The sequence below is a fragment of the Anas platyrhynchos genome, chromosome 30, assembly GCF_047663525.1.
Source record: "Anas platyrhynchos isolate ZD024472 breed Pekin duck chromosome 30, IASCAAS_PekinDuck_T2T, whole genome shotgun sequence".
NCBI classification, from domain to species: domain Eukaryota; kingdom Metazoa; phylum Chordata; class Aves; order Anseriformes; family Anatidae; genus Anas; species Anas platyrhynchos.
In genome coordinates this window covers 3,967,374-3,973,508 of record NC_092616.1, presented here as the reverse complement: position 1 = coordinate 3,973,508, position 6,135 = coordinate 3,967,374, and the positions used below count along the sequence as shown (strand labels likewise).

General features: G+C 51.2%; 1 pseudogene; it reads right to left on the bottom strand.

Moving 5' to 3' along the window:
- Window positions 1-261: 261 nt before the first annotated feature.
- LOC139999906 (olfactory receptor 14C36-like) lies at window positions 262-1,221 on the bottom strand (annotated as a pseudogene).
- Window positions 1,222-6,135: the final 4,914 nt, after the last annotated feature.

Sequence of the window (6,135 nt, the reverse complement as noted above, 5' to 3'; positions counted from 1 at the left end):
GATTTCAGGCAGTGCATTGGAGAGATGCTGTTTTATTAAGCAGATGCTAAGAGAAAGTCAGTACTGACATGCAAGGAGGGAAAAACTGTGCAGAGTAAACAGAGCAGTTTAATACCTCAGGAGATGCTGGATGAATAAGCTTTTTTTTTTTTTTTTTTTTTAATAAGAAAGTAATAAATGGAAAGGAAACTGAGGATAAAGATAAAAATAACAATACACTTAATGAAACAAGGAGCAGGCCTTCAAAGCATACCCAGGAAGTCATTTGTGGAGAAAGCGGGGAAGTTTATCACCATTCAGAAATATCCAAGAAATTCCTTTCCTAATAACACCCTTGAGCTCCTTGTTTCTCATGTTGTAGATGAGGGGATTGAATGCTGGGGGCACTACTGAGTACAGAACTGCCACCACGAGATCCAGGGATGGGGAGGAAATAGAGGGGGGCTTCAGGTAGGCAAAAAAGCCAGTGCTGACAAAGAGGGAGACAACAAACAGGTGAGGGAGGCACGTGGAAAAGTGCTTGTGTCGCCCGTGCTCAGAGGGCATCCTCAGCACAGCCCTGAAGATCCGTACATAGGAAAAAAGAAGGAAAACAAAACAGCCAGATGCAAAACAGATAGCAACGACAAGAACCCAAAGTTCCCTGTGGTAGGAATTTGAGCAGGAGAGCTTGAGGATCTGAGGGATTTCACAGAAGAACTGGTCCAAAGCATTGCCTTGGCAGAGGGGCAGGGAAAATGTACTGGCCGCGTGCAGGATAGCATTGAGAAAGCCACTGCCCCAGGCAGCTGTTGCCATCTGGGCACAAGCTCTGCTGCCCAGGAGGGTCCCCTAGTGCAGGGGTTTGCAGATGGCAACGTAGCGGTCATAGGACATGATGGTGAGAAGGCAATATTCCGCTGATATCAAAAAGAGGAAAAAAAAGAACTGTGCAGCACATCCTGAGTAGGAGATGGCCCTGGTATCATGAAGGGAATTGGCCATGGCTTTGGGGACAGTGGTGGAGATGCAGCCCAGGTCGAGGAGGGCGAGGTTGAGGAGGAAGAAGTACATGGGGGTGTGGAGACGGTGGTTGCAGGCTATGGCAGTGAGGATGAGGCCGTTGCCCAGGAGGGCAGCCAGGTAGATGCCCAGGAAGAGCGTGAAGTGCAGGAGCTGCAGCTCCCATGTGTCTGCAAATGGCAGGAAGAGGAACTCGGTGATGGAGCTGCTGTTGGACATTTAATTCCTGTGGGCCTGAGGACCCGGCTCTGAGGACCTGGATGAGGAAAGTACAGCAAAATGTTAGGCTAGACACTGTGAGCAAAATGTACTCTAGTCTTGTTAAACCTCAAAGCTGTTGCTGCCCTTTCAGGAAAACCTCTGCTGCAGTTGCCTTGGTCGACCTCTGATGAATGCTATGAGAGGGTGCCACTGGGAACAGGGGACTCTGGAAGTCCTTGGCATTACTGCTGCACTCCAAGTGCAATCTTGTGGGTGCTGAGAGGCAAAGGCTCTGTCCCTTAGAGCCGAGTGAGGGCAGCCATCCTGTCCCTCAGTCCTGTTCACAGGTGCCCTGCGCTGGCATCACTTTGAGCTGGAAGATACCAGACTCAGGTGTTCCCCTGAGAAGGGTCTAAACACTGCTGAGAGCAAAGGAATCCAGATACTGGGATAACAGGGCCGGTAGCCTGGAATTAGAGGGCAGGGAAGCCAAGCAGCTGGGATCCCTCCCCAGGGAAGGGGGCATTGACAAAGCAATTGCAAAGGGGGCACAAATCCTCCTTCTCCTGAGGTAACTCCTGTCAGGTGTAAAGGAAAGGTATCCCTTCAAGGAAGATGTTGTATGTCACCCAGGCAAATGGACAACCAGGGAGAGACCCAGGCCATATCTGATGGAATTGGCCATGCTGGAGGTGATTTATGGTGATTTATGCACATTCAACAGTTTTCTACCTTGCCCGGTGCCTCACAGGATCCTTCAGTTGTGGGGTTGCTGAGGGTCAAAGTGCCAGTAGCTACCCAAATGGTGCACCAGTGGCAATATGGCACCACCCAAGAATCCCTGATTCCCATATATATGCTGATTCATCAACTGGAGAGCCAAGGACTGATCAGCAACATTTGTTCACCTTTAATAATCCCATAGGGTCAGTGCAAACATGTAATGGAGATCTGAGACTAACGGTGGAGTATTGTGTCTAGAATAAAGTCACACCAAATTCAGCAGATCATCTATAGTCTTCTCTCCTTATAGTCTTAGCTCTAAGAGCATTTAAACGATCACTTACAGCACCTGAATGCTGCTGTCTGATCCCTTCCTGGGATCAAAAGGAGCCAGTACCTCCAGGCCAGAACACTCTCCCTGTACCCTTGGATGCAGGCCCCTAGGTCCCATGGACTGTTAAGGGTGTAGTTTGCAAAGTAACCACTGATTTTATCCTCACTGATGACCTGTTGTACCCCTGCAGAGTCCTGCCTCAAGGCACAAAGAGCAGGGAGACCTGGCTGGTGAGAGCTGAGGCCCTGTGGAGATGTCCGAGACACAACAGCCATTACAGCCAAGGGTGACATAGAAGAGAAAGGAAAAAAGAGAACATTTAAAAGAGAACAGAATAGGTTTAGCTCTGCCTGTGACACATGACTCCTTTTGCTCTGCTGACAGCCTCTGCATGCTGCTCTGAACATAAGGAGTAGGGACAGGTTCAGTTGTCCTACACGTGGCATCTTCTGCCATTTCAGTTGGCCTGAGGAATGCCCCATCAGACCAAAGGATTAACCTCAAATTTCAGCAGGTATTTCCATCTGAACAGCTCCTGCCTGTCCTCCATCTCCGCTAAGGAGCTATTGTGGCTCAGTAATTCACATTAAGGTGCCTATGTTGTGGACACCTGAACTGAGGCCTGAGGAATCCCAGATCCTGTGGGTCTGTGGCAGATATGGGAGGGAGCTGAGATCCCTTTCCAGCCCCAGGAATAACAACCAGCATGAGATGCCTTGACTGACTCTGCTGAATTATTTCCTGAAGTGGGGATGAAGGAGATCAGTCCCTGACCATGACTTGATGTCCAAACTGATAGTGGGACAAGAAGATGTGATTGTTACGCTTAATTAGTGTTCCCTTAGGAGAAATGATCCTGCTGTCAAGAAGTATGTGTGCCAGGTGAGGGCTGGAGCCCCAGGGATCCCTTCAGGCTGTTTCCCAGCAGGTTCCCCTGCAGCCCCAGGGCCATGTGCAGGGAGCCTGGTGGGGGGCAGAGCAAGGGAGGCCTTGGGCTGGGCCTCTGCTGCTGAGCTGGGCCGGGCTCCTGGGCCCAAGGGGAGCTCCTGGCAAGCGGGCAGCGCTGCAGAGAGACAGCTCTGCCCAGGAGCAGCTCCTGTGCACAGTGCAGCAGGGCTGGGGGCACTGCCTGTAGCTGGCACAGAGAGGGGAGAGAAGGGAGAGAGTGGTTACAAACTGAGAGGAATATGTGAATGCTGAGAGCTCGGTGGAGGAGAAACCTTCCTAGCATATAACACGGTAAGTCTCTTTCTGCAGTGTATTGCACAGGAATATCAGGGCAGATTAGAAGATCAGGCCAGATGCATTTGGTATTTCTTTAGTGTGGAAAAGCACAAACTCCAATGCAGAGGTTCCCTGCTGCAGGGTAAGTGTCCAGGCCCGGAGGGTTCCCTTGTCTTGGGCTGACTGCAGACTGTGAAGCTGGGGGTGCAGGCAGGGGTGTCCAGGGCTGTGGTGCAGAGCAGGGTCCCTGCTGTGGCCCAGGGGCTGTGTGCCGGGGCAGGGCCTCTGCCGCCTGCCAGGCTCAGCACTCAGCCTGCCCAGGGAACTGCCCAGGGCGCTGTGGGGAGAAGCTGCGGGTGGAAGGAGCCCCCCTGGCAGGGCAGGGTCCTGCTGCTGGCGGGAGGTTGCTGCATGGGGCAGCCTGCTCACAGCTCCACAGCACATCCAGGATGTATCCAAGGGGACTTCGCAAGAGGAGAGTCAGGACAGGGGTTAGCAGCTTCAATCACAGATTTTCTCAGCCTCTGCTTTCATTTTTTAATTCTTTTTCTCAGCCAGAATAGAAATAGATATTCTTATTTCCAAGAAGAGCCTGAGACTCCTTAAGCATCACTAGGAACTCTATAAGGATCACAGCAAGTCCCTTTTCTGCCCCTCAGCCCATATAAAGCTCCATGACCACACGTGGCTGAACCTGGCAACGGCAGTTCTGTACTCCATTTCGTGCCATCCCTGCACTGCAGACACCTTCCCCTGAGCAGCTGCATGGTCTGTTCTCCCGTCCAGAAAAGCTTCTGCCCCCAAAATCATGGGGTCTCTAACTGTTACCCTTTGGCTGCCCAACCTTCAGAACAAGAGGACACTCCCAGTGCTCATCTCTCACTCTCATTCTTGCCTTCCTCAGCAGAAGCACTGGGGCATTTCTTTGTGTTTCCCCTCCCATTCATCCTGCCCTTACTATTCTCCTCTGACTCTGCACAGTGCGATTAAAGCCAGAGCTCAAACACCAGAATAGTGAGTCCTGCTCTGGAGATGTGTCACTGGGAGCAAAGTGCCCAAGCTGTTCTAGCCAAAATGTCTCAGGGCACTGCAGTGCGTAGTGCTGGGAAGTGAGCTGACTCTGTTCAGGTCACTCTGGTTAAAGGTAATCCAGCTGTGTCCCTGAGGTTATCCTGCTGGAAGATGTTGAACGGCCTTTCTTTATTATAGGTGCACTACATCTGAACAAAAGAAGTATGTGTTTCAGAACGTTCCCTTCCCAGAACGTTCAATTCCTTTCCCAGGAACACACTGCTGTACAGAGCAGGCGGGAACGGGGGGGGGGGGGGGAGGGAGAGGGGTAAAGGATGGGTAAGGGAGAGTCCTTGAGAGCTCATGGGCATAGGCTGCTGCTCCAAACAGTGCTCAGCCAGCACAAACCAGAGCTCCAGCCAGAGAGGAGAATGAAGCTGCTTCTGAGAAAGCATGTGTTTGTGAGTGATAGGAACAACATCGTCACTGTTTGAGCTGCATTAGGGATCATAATTCATATGTGGCTCAAACAGTGACGATGTTGTTCCTATTGCTCAGGTATATGCACGAACAAAAAGCATCCATGTTCCCTCCTAACTTTTGGGCCTCTAAGGTGTGTTGGGCTAGGAAGGAGCTCACTCTTCCTTCAGGACACCACAACTAAGGACATTTAACTCTTTATAAGGGGCTTCTGCCGGGCTGCAGGCTGCCATGCACAAGGGCACAGCTCTGCCCTAGCAGCTCTGTGTTATCTAGCAGCCCTGTGGAGAAGACACGTCAGTCCTAAGGCCATGCAAATGCTGCTGGATGGCCGAATGTGGGCAGCTCCTGTGGTCCCTCCATGTCCGTGGTGAAGAGCAGAGAGCTGAGATCCTCCTGAGGTACGAGATGAGTGAGGGGTTTGGAGATCTGCCCTTTGAACCTGGATTCCTCTGCTGTAAGCAGCATCCAGGTTCTTTTCAGGGGAACAACTGAGTGTGACCATCCTCCAGAGGTGCCTGTACAGAGCAGTTGAGACAAGGACTGATGGATATACCAGCTGCCTCCACTCTGCCCTGAGGTGCAGTCATGTTGAAAAAATCTTTGATAGCTCAACTGTATTCTGAGAAAAGCCCGTGTTGTCATCTACCTAACTCTGTAGGGCAGGACTCCCTCCTCCAGAGCCCCTCTGATCCTGGTGGCACCGTCAACCAGTACCAATCACAGCTCATCAAAGGGACCTGCAAAGGCCTTCCTGAAAGGGGAGAGGCAGTCTGTGAGGTTTCTGCAAGAAATGGAGTGGGATGCATCACAGAGTTCTGTCTTAATATTTTCCTGTTTTTTCCCTCCTCAGTCAGCTCTCCATACCCAGATTGCTTCCCCAGCTCTGATCTAAAGGACAGAGTTGTTGCCTCACAGGACCCACAAGATTTCACCTGGAGTGCAACTGAAATACAAAGGGTTTCCATAGTTGGCTGCACCCAGTAGCACTCTCTGGCACCACCAAGCAACACCCTAGCAAGGCACCTGCAGAGGTCTTCCTGAAAGGGGAGCATCAATTTTGAGTTTTAAGAAGTGGGGTACATTTTTCTCACACAGTCTAGCCTAGCATTTTGCTGTATTTTCCTCCTCAGACAGGTCTCCATGGCCAGAGGAATCAA